We start from the raw sequence: 16,762 nt of genomic DNA, 5'->3' as shown, positions 1-16,762 counted from the left end.
ATGATTAAATTAAAAAAAAACTCCATTCGATTTAATACCTCTATTTTAAAATTATATATTGACCAAACACTCCCATGAACTTTTTGCTCTTGTTCAAATTTTTGTCACTTTACGACGGATTAGTTTATCAAAACCTTCTCAACATTATTTTCTAATTCCTCATAAAACAAGTTAGTCAAACTGGAAATGCATTTTATCATCTTTTTAAGCAGAAAGAGGTTCAGCATATAGGTTATTGACCCTATGTTCTCTCAGTGCATGTACTGGTTCAAACGGCAGCAAAATGATCCAACAGCATCACTATATAATCAGGCTTTAAATATGAATAATTTGCGGATGAAAATATAGCCTAGTGTGTTCTCTGCCTAAAGATGCGAGGCTGCTGGCTGTTTCTTTGAGTAGGGGCGTATTTCTGATTGCCAGGAATGTTATATCTGTTGTGGTTTGGCATCTGTCGAGATCTGAGACACTGCATTTCATAAAATATTAAGATTTGAATGCCTTATCAAAAAAGGTGTCAGCAATAGATGTCAAAAAATAATTGACTGATGCTTTACACAGAATTCCGTGAAATTTGCTGAAGTGAAATCCTGCCTTTTCATGCCTCACCACAGTCTATCCTCACCACTGGCGTAACGAAACGTTAGGATCCGGGATGGGGCCCCGATAAACCCTCATTCTGTAATATTTTACCACCTTCAACCGTCAGGGTTCCTCAGAGCCAGAGCTGGTAGCTGATACGCAGATTCTGCAGACTCAAAAGCTCTGTTACTAGCCTGTAGATTTAGACCTTCTGGGAGACTCTTAGATGACACTGTACTAGAGGCGTGAAAAAGAGGACATTCACAGCGAGAGCCTATCCAGACAGAGTTTTGGCTTTGTCTTAAGAGCCAGGCATACAGGGAACCATAAAAAAGTGTTATGTAAATCTCCCACAAATGCAATGTAAACATATGATAATCACTTATGAAAATTTGAGAAAAAATAATGCGATTTAACATGTGTAATTGTTTCAATTTAGTGCATTCTATTTTATCATAATATTGTTTGCATTACACTTAAAATAAATAATTTCTAGTCATGAAATTAGAAACATTCAAGAACTGCCCCACCCCTCCAGTACCCAGCTGATGATTCCATGAGAAGATCGAGAGACAAATGCGTCATGTTCACTTTAAACAGAGCCAATATTGTTGCTAGATAAGAAAACCATTATGGTCTGTGAAACCATACATGAATGAAGTATTTGTAAAGCAGACATCTTCAGCTGATTTACTGCTATGGTGCTCTCAAACTGGAGAGTCAATCAATCAATCATAACATTTGTATAGCGCGCTACTCACCCGGAGGGTCTCAAGGCGCTTGGGGTAGGGGGGGGGGTCCGCTACTGCTCGAACAGCCAGGTCTTGAGTTGCTTCCTGAAGGAGAGGTGGTCTGAGGTCAGGCGGAGGTGGATGGGGAGGGAGTTCCAGGTCTTGGCTGCCAGGTAGGAGAAGGATCTTCCTCCCGTGGTGGCTCTTCGGATGCGTAGGACAGAGGCGAGGGCGAGGCTGGTCGATCGTAGCTGACGAGTGGGAGTGTAGAAGGTCAGGCGGTTGTTGAGGTACCTGGGTCCCAGGTTGTGGAGGGCATTGTGTGCATGGGTGAGGAGTCGGAACGTGATTCTTTTGCTGATGGGGAGCCAGTGCAGGTCTCTCAGGTGTCCGGAGATGTGGCTGTGTCGGGGGATGTCCAGGATGAGTTGTGCTGAGGCGTTCTGAATGCATTGGAGTCTTTTCTGCAGTTTGGCTGTGGTTCCGGCGTAGAGGGTGCTTCCGTAGTCCAGACGGCTGGTGACGAGTGCCTGGGTGACCATCTTCCTGGTGTCGGTGGGGATCCATCGGAAGATCTTTCGGAGCATGCATAGGGTGTTGAAGCATGACGAAGAGACGGCGTTGACTTGTCTGGTCATCGAGAGGGAGGAGTCCAGGTTGAAGCCCAGGTTGCGCACGTGGTCCTTTGGTTTGGGTGTCAAGTTCAATTTGGCCCACTAAATTAACTATATTTGCTTAAAATCACAGTTTGGTTAAGTGAAAAAGCCAGTATTTGAACTAAAGTTTCCTGATTAGACGTTGTGGAACTTTGCCACTGAAATTATATCTCATTCTGTCCACAGCTGTAATTTCAAAGTGCGACTCTCTGTGGTTATTAGTCTTCCTACAGCTGACTTGGTGCACTGTGTTTAATTTAACTAACTTTAGTATCATATAGTGATATGATATAGTACATCAACCTGATACTTTAAGACAGACCTTTCAAACTCAAAACCTCCTTCATCTGACCACATATGAAGAAAGAAACCTCTGACCATCTGATCCACGCAGCTATTAACCAATCTACAATGGCGGGTTCATAGGGCAAGTGTTCGGGAGGTCGGCCTTCACTCAGAACTTTGACTTCACAGATGGAAGAACCAACTCTTAGATCACCAAATTGATTTTTGTTTAGTCAGAGAGGCACTTAATCTGCCCTGATATCCAACTGGTATTACCTCACAATGAAAGACCCTACTAACTTTGGATAGCCGCAGCAACCCTCATGTTCCATAGATCTAGTAGGCATTGGCTTTAGGCAGCAGCGCAATCCAGCAAGTGAGACCGAGGGTAAGGATTTGACATTAAAAATAAAAATTATCTCTCATATTACATGAAAAATACAAGTTTGAGAATCAAAGAACAGCTATCCCGCAGACACACACAATGTTTGAGATTTTAGACAGCAGCATAGCTGATTACACTACTGAATTTATAGACTCTTTCAAAATAGCAGATCAATAAAATGAGTGTCCAAGGGTCACATCAGTAGTCAGCAAGATGCTGGGAATCCTACACCGCCAGTATTTAGACAGTCTGGTTCAGTGCAAAAGTCATTATCCTTCCACATCAGTCTTCCAAGCACAAGTGGCTTAAAGAGATTCTGGTTTAACATAGTGGCACTCAGCTGATGGTAACTGAAAACAGCCATGCAATTGTTCACCAGCATTCTTTTCCCTAGCTGCATTTCCAAAGCAGTTCCTTGAGCAGGCTCAACTTCCAAAGCGTTGGGTATTCATATTAAAAGAGGATATGGTGCTTCATTCAAATAAAAAATAACCCCATTAGAAATTCTGTTAATTTAAGAGGCTGGCAATAAACTATGGTCTCCACTCTGAAAGACCACATACTCAAATAGACCTGTCTACACAACTTCCCACTGTGATCCTGTACACTAGCAACAGTAAAATGACATTTAGAAATTTTATAATTCTTGATCTGTGAAAACATTGAATCCCCCCTCTGACCATTTCCACCCTGGTTGCCTACAGGTTGCTAACGACTGCCATACAAGCGTTAGCAACCTGTAGGCTGCAGATGGATGAGCCTCTGAAGACTCCAGCCGGGTTCTATGCAGATGGCCCATTGTGGATCAGCTCTCAGCACCATTGGATCGTCGAACCAACAGGAGCAGAGCCTTCATGTGGCTTCAAAAATAGACTTGTTTCAACTTGATTTAAGATGTAATGCATGCATGTATTTCATTGCACCAAACAAATTTAAATGCAAAGCTTTTCCATTTAATGTAACATGGCAGAGAGAAGAGATGCCTATCTAGCTGCTGATTTGCCCAATGTGAAAGAGGAAACCTGGGATCAATTTCAGCTTACCCTTGACCAAACCGTGTGATCCTAGGCAATTATTTTATTTCACTATTGCTCCCTTTTCTTTCATCATCAAATTTGAGTGCAAATCGAAATACAGCAGTTCAGGATGTGCTCTGTATATAAACCTCTTGTGTATGCTTTAATAGGCTATGTAATGTTGCATCAGCTATAATAACACCATGTGTTATTCCTTATTAGAATTTGTTTTTGTGAGAAAATGGTTTGTTGGTTGACTGGGGTGTGAGTTCTGGCCAAGCAACAGCCACATTCCCTTGGAGGGTGATCTACAAAAACTCAGCAAATTAACCTGTGCCAAACCGTGGGTAGCATGACATAAATAGCGGTCAGGCTTAACTTAGTGGCAATGTGTAAAGTATGGCATCTTCAGGGTAGTGCTGGTGGTGGGGGGCATGAATGTTTCAAGTTCATGTTAGAAAGTATCACTTCTAATAAATACCACTCTTTATCATATTCATACATGACATTTGTTGCATGATTAAAAGCAGAAAATGTTGACTTGGCTATAGTTCTGACTCTTAGAGCAAGCCAGAATTTTGTATTAGCTCTCCCTGTTAATTTTCTGCCTTCCCACTTTCACAGAAGTTTGATGGAAGCTGCCCTGGCACAAAGACACCTTTCACTCCCTCACCCATCCCTGCACTCGTGGATGCTCAGCTCATGCAAGGCCTATGCACTTTTCTCCTTCAGACCTACTCTATAGCAACCTGTCCCTCAGAGTGGTAACTGCATTGTACCACATTACTCCATGCTCAAACAGTTTCTTTGTCTTTTACTTGGGCCAGGTAGGTTTTCTGGTGGCTTGCTAGAGTCATAGTGGCATTGAATGTCAGTGGCCATGAAGGGGTCCCAAGTGGATGGGTGTTAATATCAGATCATGGCTCAGTCACCCACAGAACTCCACTGCAGGCAATGGGCACTGAGGCAAACGAGGAGAGTCAATGTGCAGAAACATCCTCCTGTCCACAGATATGCACTGCAATTTAGAATAAGGCACAGACTTGTGCATATCAGGAATCTGCTGCACTCTATGAAGTTTTTTACATGGAGGACAGCAAGCGGAATGCCCATTAAGCTAAAAGGGATTCAGCCCCACATCACATTTTTCATCCCGGGCTAGAGACAGTCTGCAACTTCTCCTTGAGGGCATGAATTTGATCTCAATTTGATTGCCTTGTAACCAGTGCAAAGAGTTGGAAGATGGTGTGTCCAATAGGAAGAAAACAAGGGATGGCCAGGTTGTAGGATTCTGGGAACCAGTCTCTATACCCAGAATTCCTGCTGTCACTGGAGCCCAGCAAAACCAAAGGAGATGATGGACGGAGTGCTGAGACCGGTCCTAGGATGCTTGGTTCCAGTCCAGGGAGGACCTGGCTTGGCAGTTCGGGCTGGACTGTTCCCATGAGGCACAGGGTCAAGACTGATTTGCATATGGCTGGGTTCAAACTGGAATGGCATGGTGAGCAAAATAACGATGGATTTAGGCCCAGATCTCTGTACTGGGGTGAATGTATGACATTGTTCTGCATTCTGTCCATCAACTGTTGTTTTTGCATTTGTCACACCGAGTGGGACGGGTATGCTCAGATATGAGTCCCGTGCTCTCCATGCCACTGGAATCAAGCTATCCTGGCTGAAGAGGGGTGAAAGCCTGAAACCGGTCCTAGGAAGCTTGGTTCCAGTCCAGGGAGGACCTGGCTTGGCAGTTCGGGCTGAACTGTTCCCATGAGGCACAGGGTCAAGACTGATTTGCGTATGGCTGGGTTCAAACTGGAGTGGCATGGTGAACAAAAACACAAAGGATTTAGGCCCAGATCTCTGTACTGGGGTGAATGTATGACATTGTTCTGTATTCTGTCCATCAACTGTTGTTTTTGCATTTGTCACTGGAGCCCAGCATTCATGGTCTTCAACACACATGCCGGGCACCATTTAAATGGTCAGTGGCGCCAGTACAATTAGTAAAGAAAATTAGCAAATTTATTTCAGGGGACCACCAGGAGGCCACTAACCAGCTGAGCAAACCGAAGTCGGTGACCTAGGCACAGTAGGGCGGCGTCTGATGTTGACCGGGAGCTCATTCCAGGCTTTAGCCTCTCTGGTCCCGCGGATGCGCTGGGTTTCTGCTAGGGCGAGGTCGGCGGAGCAGAGGTTTCTCGTGGGTACGTGAAGGGAGACTTTTTCGTTGAGGTATTTGGGTCCGGGGTTGTGGAGAGACTTGTAGGCGTGGGTGAGAAGCTTGAAGGTTACTCTCTTCTCGACGGGGAGCCAGTGGAGGTCTCGCAGGTGTTGGGTGATGTGCTCATGTCGTGGGATGCCGAGGACGTGTCTGGCCGCAGTGTGGATGATCTGGAGTTTGCGTAGCAGGGATTTGTTGATTCCAGCGTAGATGGCGTTTCCGTAGTCCAGTCTGCTTGTTATGAGTATGTGGGTGACGGTCTTTCTGGCTGTGTGCGGGATCCACTTGAAGGTCTTGCGAAGGATGTGGAGGGTGTTGAAGCAGGTGGAGGTGACAGATTTGATCTGGAGGCCATGGTGAGGGAGGAGTCGAGTATGATGCCGAGATTCCAGGTATGGTCCGTGGGGGTCGGGGGTTGCCGAGAGTGGTGGTCAACTAGGTCTTTCCCAAGCTGAGGGGGTGGGTCTAAGGACGAGGATTTCTGTCTTCTACAAGTTGAGCTTCAGACAGCTGCTGCTCATGCTTAGTCTTTAGTCCTGTAAGCCAACAAGTGTTTTGTCGTAATCATAACTTCATCAGGGCTAAAAATCTACGCCAAGGCACTCTACGGTCAGTCCTCCCAATAACATTCCTCTCCAGTAAACAGTATTGTCCCAAGCTTCATCACACAGTCTTGTATGACAATTTCTCATTCACATACTCCCATTTGAGGCTCTCTATCCGATATCAGAATTATCCCAGTGTCTCCCATAGTGTGTACGCTGTGAATAAAGCATTCATAATGGTCAAGTCTGAGAACATCGACTTAAGACTTAGGGGCCCATTAGGATGGCAGGTGGACTCATGTCCGTCTGCCACCCTAATGGAGATGGGGACCTCTTAACATAGTGTCGGGGTCCGACAGGATAAATTACAATGTGACTTCCAATGTGGTGGTCGCATTGTCAAGGGTTTCCATTGCAGCGGGTGCTGCTGGCTGCAGCACCCACCACAATGCAAAAAAGGGATGTGTAATACATCCCTGTACTACATGACATGCACCATGTAGTGCCTGTTCCTTGGTACAGGGAACTGTTGGGGGGCACCACAGGTGCCCCCACCCCAACAGTCAAGTGCCAGGGATGAAGGGGGGCCCCAAAGTCCACTCCTGCCAGCCTTTCCATGGCAGGTGAACCGCCATTGAAAGGATGGCGGGAGGGACCATCCTAATCCCTACATTTTAGCGATAGGAAGACCTCAGACACACCAGCGGGATCAATGCTAATTTGGCGGGCAGAAAATGGCACAATGGTGGTGAGACTGCCACGGACAGCCTGTCGGTGGCGGTCTCACCCCGATAGTAATGACCCCCTTATTCATTTTACTATCTTTGCTTGTGCCAGCGGCCGTTTAATGTTTATGTAGAACCTTGGGGTTCTTACTGTGGGTGTTGGGTGGGCATCCCCCCTTTGTTGTGCACCGCATTATTTGTCATTCTGCAAAATATAGTGTTGACATTTGAAAGAGTGCCACAAAATCCCAATTTCACCCCCTTTTGAGTATAACAATCTGATTGGCTTGCCTGCAGATTCAGCCTTCGAAACTTGCACTTGTATAAACAGATTTAAATTTTACTTGACTGGAAAGGAGGAACAGAGTCAAGGGGCAGTTTCAGTTTTTCAGTGTATACAGTGCTCTCTAAGTACTAATAACTAGTAAAAGTAAAAAATGTATAAAACCTTGCACATTTTCACAATTTCTTGCACTGCAAAAGGTTTTTAAAACTATTTTTGGGATCTAGAATATATTCCTATATAGAACTTTTGCAGATTAAGATTTTCAGCAAAAAAATGAAATATTCTTTTTAAGTGTTTCATAGTTGTACCAAAATAAGCTTGAAACTGACTTTTTACAGGTGAATGTATTGCATAAATGAAAGACTTGCCCGAGACATGATTGAAAATTAATATGACATTTTGCACTTTTATGACATTGCAGGATGACGATTTCTGATGAACTGAAGTGGGCAACTTATAGTTGTGCACATCTCTAATAATCTGTATAAGTGTCTGAGTTATCATTAATTGTAGTCACAGTACTTGGAGGAGCCAGAATTTTATATATCACGTGGGGCAATGTCTCATTCTGCTACAATTGGTATTGTCTACAGTTGATATTTTATTATTGTCTCATCCTGCTACAATGTCTATCATCTACAGTTGATAGTTTGTTAATATCATATCCTGCAACAATTGCTATTGTTGATAAACCCCAATGAAAATAGTTTAACCGTCCTGTCGGACAGCAGGATTAAATTGAAGAAATTATTCTCCTCTTTAGGACAAGTGGTAATAATTATAGACATGTAACAGAGCCTGCAAGTGTGGTTCAATTGTGTGTGTGTGGGGAAGGGGGAGTATTAACACAAAATAAAACTTGGTTGGGTGTCCAAACCTCTTTATCACTCAATCTCAACAGTTACTGGAATCAGTGGCTCACTCGCCCTTGTCCAACACCATATCCCACTGCATGGGGAGCAATTCATACTCCAAGTCTCCAGGTCTGCAGCACCTACACCCTTAAGTTGTCACCTGTTTTATTACACACAAGCATTGAGGAGCAATGACCCTGTGTAGCTCTGAGTACTCTCTCTGGTTGTATATTAGCAATGAAATAGACTTTTAACTGTTCCTTTGATAAATGGTGCAGACTTCAAGCAATGTTGGGGGAACCAATTCTGTGGTGGATCACCATTGTTTCTCAGTTGGACTCTTTCTTGCAGGTAGGCACGTGGCTGTCCTTCAGCTGTAAGCACACCTTCATAATACAGAGGAGTCCAGGCAATCCTGGTACCAAAGCGTATGCAGCATGACATCTCCAGAATGTGCCAGAGAACAAGATGAGAAGGGAGGTCCAAAAACAAAAAGCTCTAAAAGTCTTGTAGATTGAATTTGCAGATCGGAGGGGTTGAATGTAGCTTTTGACTTTCCGCATGGAGCTACATCTTTCATGCTAAGACACTTGGATTTTCCCTTTCTTTTTCCATAAAAACATTTCCAGAAGTTATGCTGGAGGCATAACCTTGCTTAGTCCATCAAAGCTTTTTATAACAGGGATACTGTCTTCTTCATTCAGCCAAAGCAAACAGATAAAGACACTCAGATAACATTAAGTCAATGTGAACAAAGCCTGCTCCAGTGCACTGCTGTCTATTGGTTTAGTAGATTACAGCGTTTCATTGCTCATAGAAGTGTTCCAGTAGTGGCTTATCCAACTGGCAATAATTGTGGCAGTAAAAACAAACAAGTCTTTCGGGTGTAAAGGTACATATCTTCATATAAAAATCCCCGCACCTTAAAATAACATTAATTCTCATTCCTGAACCCCTAAGTCCAGTCACCCACAAATGTAATAGTGACACGTACCTCAAATTAATTACCCAGAAATAAATTACTCCCCACCCTGGGCCCCAAAAACCTTAGCATCCCACTCTTAAAACTCCAAGTGCGTAACAAAATATTTATTGGTTAGCTCACTGGAGTGCTACTGCCATAGATAAACAGCAGATGTAATGAATTGCCATATATACCCATGATTAAGGTCATCCGACTGAAAAGCATAGAGGAAGGCAAACAGTGTTTCACATTCCAAATGTATTTAATAAATAGAACTTGCAGCCGAGTGCATCTCTCTTTCCTCTCCTTCCGGGCATCAGAGATTCTGGTGAAATATATATATATATATATTATCTACTGGCGGTCGCCAGTAGATAGTTATAGTTAGGACCGTGTTTCCATAGGAAATCTGAAAATTCTATTTTGAATAACTTTGGCGCCGGTTGACGAATCCTCGCAAAATTTTCAAAACTAATGGGGCGCTCCGCTCAGCTCCTACCCTGAAAGTCTCGGGGTGATTCGTCAAGCGGGGGCTGAGAAAAAAGGAGGGTCCCAAAACGCGTTTTCCCCATGCATTTTCCCATAGGACCTTTAGTCGAAGGTACAGCCCGAACGGCTGAACAGAATTACTTGAAATTTGGCAAAGAGGTAGTCCTCAGGTCAGGGATGTGCCTTTTGCATATATGGAGTCAATCTTTTCCAGTAGTTCCTGAGAAAATTGCAGTTAATAGTACATAAATATCTATAGGCGCGCACCGTGCGCGCACGGAGCCGTGCGCGAGCGTAATTCTGATTGGTGGTTTCATGTCAGTCAACGTTCGAATCGGTCGAAATCAGGAAGTGTCGGCCACCATTTTGTGTGTTTTGTGTGTGACAGTGAAAAAGAAAGGTGGAGAACGTGAAAAGGGGGCAGGGTAGAGAGTTCCTGACCCCCTAGCCTTTGTCAGGGGGTCCCTGAAGGACCCCGAAGGGTGAAAAAAACATTTTCTTTTTTTTTCCAAAAAATCACGGGGTGCTCCGCTCCTACCCTGAAAGTCTCGGGGTGATTAGTCAAGCGGGGGCCGAGAAAAAAGGGGGGTCCCAAAACGCGTTTTCCCCATTCATTTTTCCATAGGGACCTTTAGTCCAAGGTACAGCCCAAACGGCTGAACAGAATTATTTGAAATTTGGCAAAGAGAAAGTGCTCAGGTCAGGGATGTGCCTTTTGAATATCTGGAGTCAATCTGTTCAGTAGTTCCTTAGAAAATTTCAGTTAAAAGTACATATATATCCTGGCGCGCACCGTGCGCGTACGGTAAGCATACCGTACGCGCACGCTGCCGTGCGAGAGCGTAATTCTGATTGGTGGTTACATGACAGTAAACATTCCAGTCGGTCAAAATCAGGAAGTGTCGGCCGCCATTTTGTCTCTCGCAGTCTGAGGCAGTGAAAAACAAAGGTGGAGAATGTGAAAAGGGGGCAGGGTGGACAGATCCTGACCCCCTAGCCTTTGTCAGGGGGTCACTGAAGGACCCCCAAGGATGAAAAAAACATTTTTTTCTTTTTCGAAAAAGCGCGGGGTGCACGCACGGCACACAAAACGCATCGTGGGCGCTCGGTGCGCGCACGGTGAATAACCTGAAAAAAAAATTATTAATAAATACATAACTTAGCATTTTAAAAAACGTACAAATTCACTTAAAAAACCATAGGTTTCACACACGTTATAGTTAGGAATTAGCATTTAAAAAACCTTGCAAATTCACTTAAAAAACCATAGGTTTCACACATGTTATAGTTACCTGGACATTTCCCTAGTAAAAAACCAATGAAATTCCCCCGTTATAGTTAGTGCAGGCAACTATAACTCACGCGACCGCAATCCTCTGCTGATGACGTCAGATATTACATCACTGTATTTAGACACCTATTTACCCATGTCTTCTTCCATTAATCTTCAGCTATACATATATTACAAATATTTATTTTTCAGAAAGACACATATTTAATCAGTGATGTAATATCTGACGTCATCAGCAGAGGATTGCGGTCGCGTGAGTTATAGTTGCCTGCACTAACTATAACGGGGGAATTTCATTGGTTTTTTACGAGGGAAATGTCCAGCTAACTATAACATGTGTGAAACCTATGGTTTTTTAAGTGAATATATATACACACACACACATACCAAATTCTCAGATATATATATATATATATGGCTGAAGCTTTGGAATAAAATCAGTGGTTGAAGAAACTGGTATCCTGTGCTGTGTCATTACCTGTCATATTCATGGTCATAAATTGATACCCACACCCCACATAATAACCTGAAAATAACTCCTCCTAACCTGTGCCCTCGTAACCTTTAAATCCCACTTCGAAACCACTACAAAATGCTATGTTTTCTTAAAGCCAGTAAACCACACTAGCACCGTGCTCATAACCCTTAAATACTACGTCTAAATCTTCCAAAAATCATATTTTCTTATGAGGCATGATCTGCAATCCCACTTGCTAGCCCATAATTCTTGCATCCCTCTCTATTCTCTAAAACACCATAGCTTCCTATGGGGCCAGGTAAACTCCAAACCACCTAGCCAGCCCTATAACCCTTTCATCCCACCCATAAACCCTAAATAAAATCATATTTTCTTATAAGGGGTAAACCCCCACAAACCCCTTTTCCACTCCTATAACCCTGAAATCCTACCCTTGAACCATAAAAAGCCACAATTTCTTAAGAGGGGTAAACTCCCCCAATCTCCCCAAACAACTCCTGTAACCATCCATCCCACTCCTAATCCTAAAACAACCCTTTACTTACCAGTACTGATCAATGCATTGCACTGATTTCCTTTGCAAAGTAACATGTTGAAATGATGTGCTGCAACTGTCCTTGTGCTGTAATGCAGTTGTTGTAAATGTACCGCGTTGTAGTTACAGCCTTGTAAAGATAACATGCTGGTGACCATTTCTGCAGCTGGACATCTCGCCCAGGAAAGGTAGGTCATCTGACGGCCATTTGTGATTAGCTCATAGAATGGGCATGTTACCTGCTACTACTCAGGACTACCCTTCACCCTAAACAGCAGTAGATGAACAGCTGCTGTTCAGCACATGCACTCTAGTGACTCATCTATACTAGCATCCCTACCCTTCAGAGTTTGGGACTTCTGTTGATAAGGAATTACAGTGCAATACTGCTGAGTGCTGCCGTTCTACTCACTCTTGCTCAGAGGGGTCAGTGGGAGGCGTATAGTTTTCCACCATCACAAGAGCATTAAATCTGACACTTTAAAAAAAATAAACTTTACAAGATGCTTCCATTTTACAAGTGATAAGAAGCTGCAGAGCAGTAGACCACCACTTTGTACAAAATCTACCTGCCACCTCCTTCACCATTGACCAGGTTAAGCTTCCATGCTTAGAGTGGAATTGTTGATGATAACCATGACCTTGCTGCAGCCACAGTCTCTGGAAGTAGAATACATTTTTCTTGACAGAAGAGATGACTTCAGTATGTAGTCTGCATTTTTACCACCGTCCAAAGATCAAATAGCCCTAGCCCCTCTCAGAAACCTCTGAATCCTTTTCTTTCCTCTTGCAATAAAATGTTGCTGCTCCGGCACGTTTTTTTTGGTAACGTTATTCTGCAGTGAATTTCTCCAGTGGTGATCATGCATAACACTGAGTGCCTATAAAAATATTTTTCCACCAGCATATATGACGGATAGTCCACTAACTAAAGTATCTACCACCTGACCATTGAGCAGATTCACTTCATCAAATATTTTGTTATATACCTGGCTTCACTCCAAAGTGTTTCTGAGTTCACATAGGTAAGTTACTGTATCACTGTTGTTGTGAAAGTTTGCTTACAAAGTGCTCACTGCATTTCCATTAGCCTTGAATTTTTTCAAGAGGAGTGATACACACAAGAAGCGCTTTGCTTTTATCTTTGTCAGCTGTTATCTGTTGTTTGGGGCAGGGTTTTACCATTTTGGTTTTGAGTTCCCCTGGCCTTGAGGTTTGCCTCGCTGCTCTCGTGGTGTATTTCTTTGGACGGGACCTGTGGTTGGCCTCTTTTCCTTCAGTGGTGTCTGGCTTCTGGCTTGCGCCCTGGTTGGTTTTCCTATATTGATGGAGTTTGTGCTTCTGCCTGCCTGGTCCTTCTGGTTGGTGTTCTGGTGCTCGTCCGGCCTGCCTCTATCTGGTCGCTGCAGTACCGTTGTTGGACAGGGTTCCGGTGGTTGTGTCCCGTTGTTCCCTGAGCTCTTTTGTGGATTCATGAGTCTTGCCCTGTTGGCATGTTCCGGTGCCCCGGCTCCTTCTCCCGGAATGGGAGGCTTTGGTGGTCGTCCTGTGCCGGCAATGGTTGTTGGTGCATTCTTGCTTTGGGCCTGGTGCTCCTCCGGGGTTTTCATTGGCTGTGGTCTCTGGGGTGTGGGTCAGTTGGGGTGGTGGGGGCTTGCTTTTTGGTCGGTGCCTCCTCCCTTCCTGGTTTGGTCTGTGTGGTCCTACCCTTGACCGGTTCTCTGGGTGTGGGCATAGGCCCTGCTGGCAGTCCTTCTCCTCCATTTTTGGGCTGCTCTGCTGTGGGCCTTCCCAGTGGTGGTGGGGTTGGTCTGGTTGTTGGCCATGTCACTCCTAGTTCCTGTTTCGGGCGGGGGCATTTGAGTCTTTCCCTGCTTCCCCTCAGCTCTCTTCTGTGATTAGTTGTGTGGCCTTTCGGCTTTGTTGGCTGTTTCTTTTTGTTGTTTACGCTCTCTGTAGGTTCTGCTGCCGTGCCTCTAGGGCTGCTTGGGGGTGCTGGGCATGGCGGCTTTCTGGCCCTGTGGGCGTACTTTTGGTTTTTTTGTGCTCTGTGGAGCACTCGATCTGTTCTGGTCCTCCTGGTTCCTGTTGCTCTGATGGTGTGGTTGCTACAGCCTCTTTTCCCTTCTGGGGCTTGGACTTTGGGGGTTAGGGTCTCTGTGGTGTTCCTCCTTTCTGGCCTTGCTATTGTTTCTCCTTGCCTGATCACTTTCTTGGTGGTTTTCTTCGCTCCCTTCCGCCCTATGTTTTTGGGGGGTTGGGGCTGGTGGGGCCTGGGTGCTTTGCTTGTCTTTTTTCTGGGCTTGGCTTCCTCCTTGGTGCCTGCGGTGGCATCTCCTTTCCGGGGTCCTGGTTCTTCCGGGCCTTGGTTGTGTCCCTTTTGATCTGTCCCTGGCTTTGCTGGGGTGTCTGGCCGCTTTGGGTCTTCTTTCGTCTGTGGTCTCCTAGCTGTCCTTCTATGGTTGGCAGTTGCCGGTGCTTCCTTGGTGGGTGCTTCTCCCCCATTGTTGGTTCTGGGTTGTTTCCAGTGTGGCTTGGCTGCCCTCTGGGTGGCGGCGCCTGAAGTGGCCTTATTGTTTTTCGTTCTCTTGGGTCATCTCCTGTTTGTTCTGGGTGGTACAGCCCTTTTGTTTGGCTGAGTGTGCTGCAGTCTGTGTGCTCCTGCCTGTCTTTTCCTCTGGTTCTCCTGTTTGCTTCGCTTGGGATGCTGCTTTCGGTGTGGTGTCCTGGGTGTTGGTTAGGGGTTTGGAATGCCAGATTCCTGGCTTTGGTATTCTCCACATATTATGTATGGGACAAGGACTGGAGGGTTCTGGGGGTAATGCCCTATTACTTACCGGTAATCTTCATTACACCTGGTCCTTTTGCCCTTCGTCCCATACACTTTGCCCCTCCCTACCTCCCGGACAGCCAGCCTTCCTATTGGTGGCTTGGTAGTTCAGGTAGAATTCTGGGTAAATACCAGTTATGTACTCTCAGTGGGAGAGGATGGGGATAGGTTCCCAGCATTCCTCTGTTTTGTTTTCTGTCAGGGAGATGATTATCTCCACATCTAATGGATCGGACTAGGACAACAGGAGCAGGAGTAATGAATATAACCAGTAAGTAATAGGGCATTCATAGGTTTTGGTATAATCTCTGCCTTGTTTTTAAATTGTGTCCGTATGCGGGCCAGGTCTCAGCTGAGGGATGCTATCACTACTTCTTGCCAAGCCAGAACTCATAGCCTTTATTACTTGAACACCATGTCAACATTTGAAAGCAAATAGTATTTCAGTGATAAAGGAATGGGCGTAAGAAGAAATTTAACACATCACAGGTAAAGGCTGGTTGCTGAAACTAGCATTTGCCTTTCCACACTCAAGTTGTGACACAAGCTCAGTTGTGAGGGCTGTTTATCACACCTGTTAAACACTGATATTCTGGTGTTTGGAATTGAAATAGGTGTGATAAATAGCACCTATTAAAAGCTAAGCCCCCCAAAATAATGCATAAAATGTTGATGCTTCGTGTGCCACAACCCCATGTTCCATTATTTATCTGGCCTTTTCCCCCCTTAAAGTTTGGCAGAGTTGACTTGCTGAAAAGTTTCAGGGGTTAAATTTGAAGGCCAGGTCTTTATCGCACTTGGTAATTAATGGATGCAATACACTTCTCTCCACTTGGAATCGTGATCTCTGACCAGAGTGTTGCACAGGAGTTTTTAATTAATAAGACCATAGTGTCCATGGCCCAGTGTGAGTGTACATAGCTGGCATAAAGCCGTGCACATGCCTTGTCTTTCAGTGTGTTTTAAAAGTCCATGCAAACTGAGTTTTGTGATTTAACTTATTCTGCTAACACATTATTTCAAAAGGGTTTTAACTCCACGACCAGATAAGAGCGATACACACACAGCCACATTTTAGCATGTATATGGAGCTGTTTATTTCTGCAACATAATTTCCACAACTGGTATTTACACATAACAATGGGGAGTTTAGGGGTTTATATATTGCTTGTAATCAATTGTGTATATTTTAAATAATAGCTGAGATTGAGGCGCACTCTTTGAAAAGCAAAGTGAGCTAGATATAAAGATAGACATGAACACATATTTGCCTAACGAATTGTTTTATGCTTTGTACATAATTGAGGAAAAGAACAGTTCCTCTTCTTAGATCAGGTATTACTGTTAACGTCCAGGGGTGGAAGGGAATGAAAATCAATTTCTTATAGTCAGCAAAATTCATACTAGTTGTTATTGGCATTTATCACAATTCATCTTGCCCAGAAATATTGAGACATGTTTTTTTAATAGCTATGTTGATTTGTTACATGGTGAACATTTAAGGGTGAGTTTTTTTTTACAGATACAACAAGGCCAATTATAAAAATATATTGAGGTAACAAACTGTTCTCGTTCCTGGAATCCTTGGATAATTTCAGACTAGGAACCTCAAAGTTAGCCATTAGGAAATTTATGATTGTTTTTTATGAGCGCTATATTGTTATTTAATAGGGTTAGAAATATATAGGTGAGTCAAACTGTTTTCAGATTTCAGTACTGAGTTAAAAAAAAAGTAGATTCAGGTTTGTTATCGCTTCATGATGTCGCTGTCCTATTTTGTGATCTTTTTTCCCAATATATAGAAACCGTCAACGGTATTTAAATTGACAACATCTTAGATATGACACATTCCCATCAACACCCAGAAATCAATGCAAATGTCTGACTGT

Source organism: Triturus cristatus, chromosome 4_1 (genome assembly GCF_964204655.1).
Source record: "Triturus cristatus chromosome 4_1, aTriCri1.1, whole genome shotgun sequence".
Taxonomy (NCBI): domain Eukaryota; kingdom Metazoa; phylum Chordata; class Amphibia; order Caudata; family Salamandridae; genus Triturus; species Triturus cristatus.
This window is presented reverse-complemented; position numbering follows the sequence as displayed.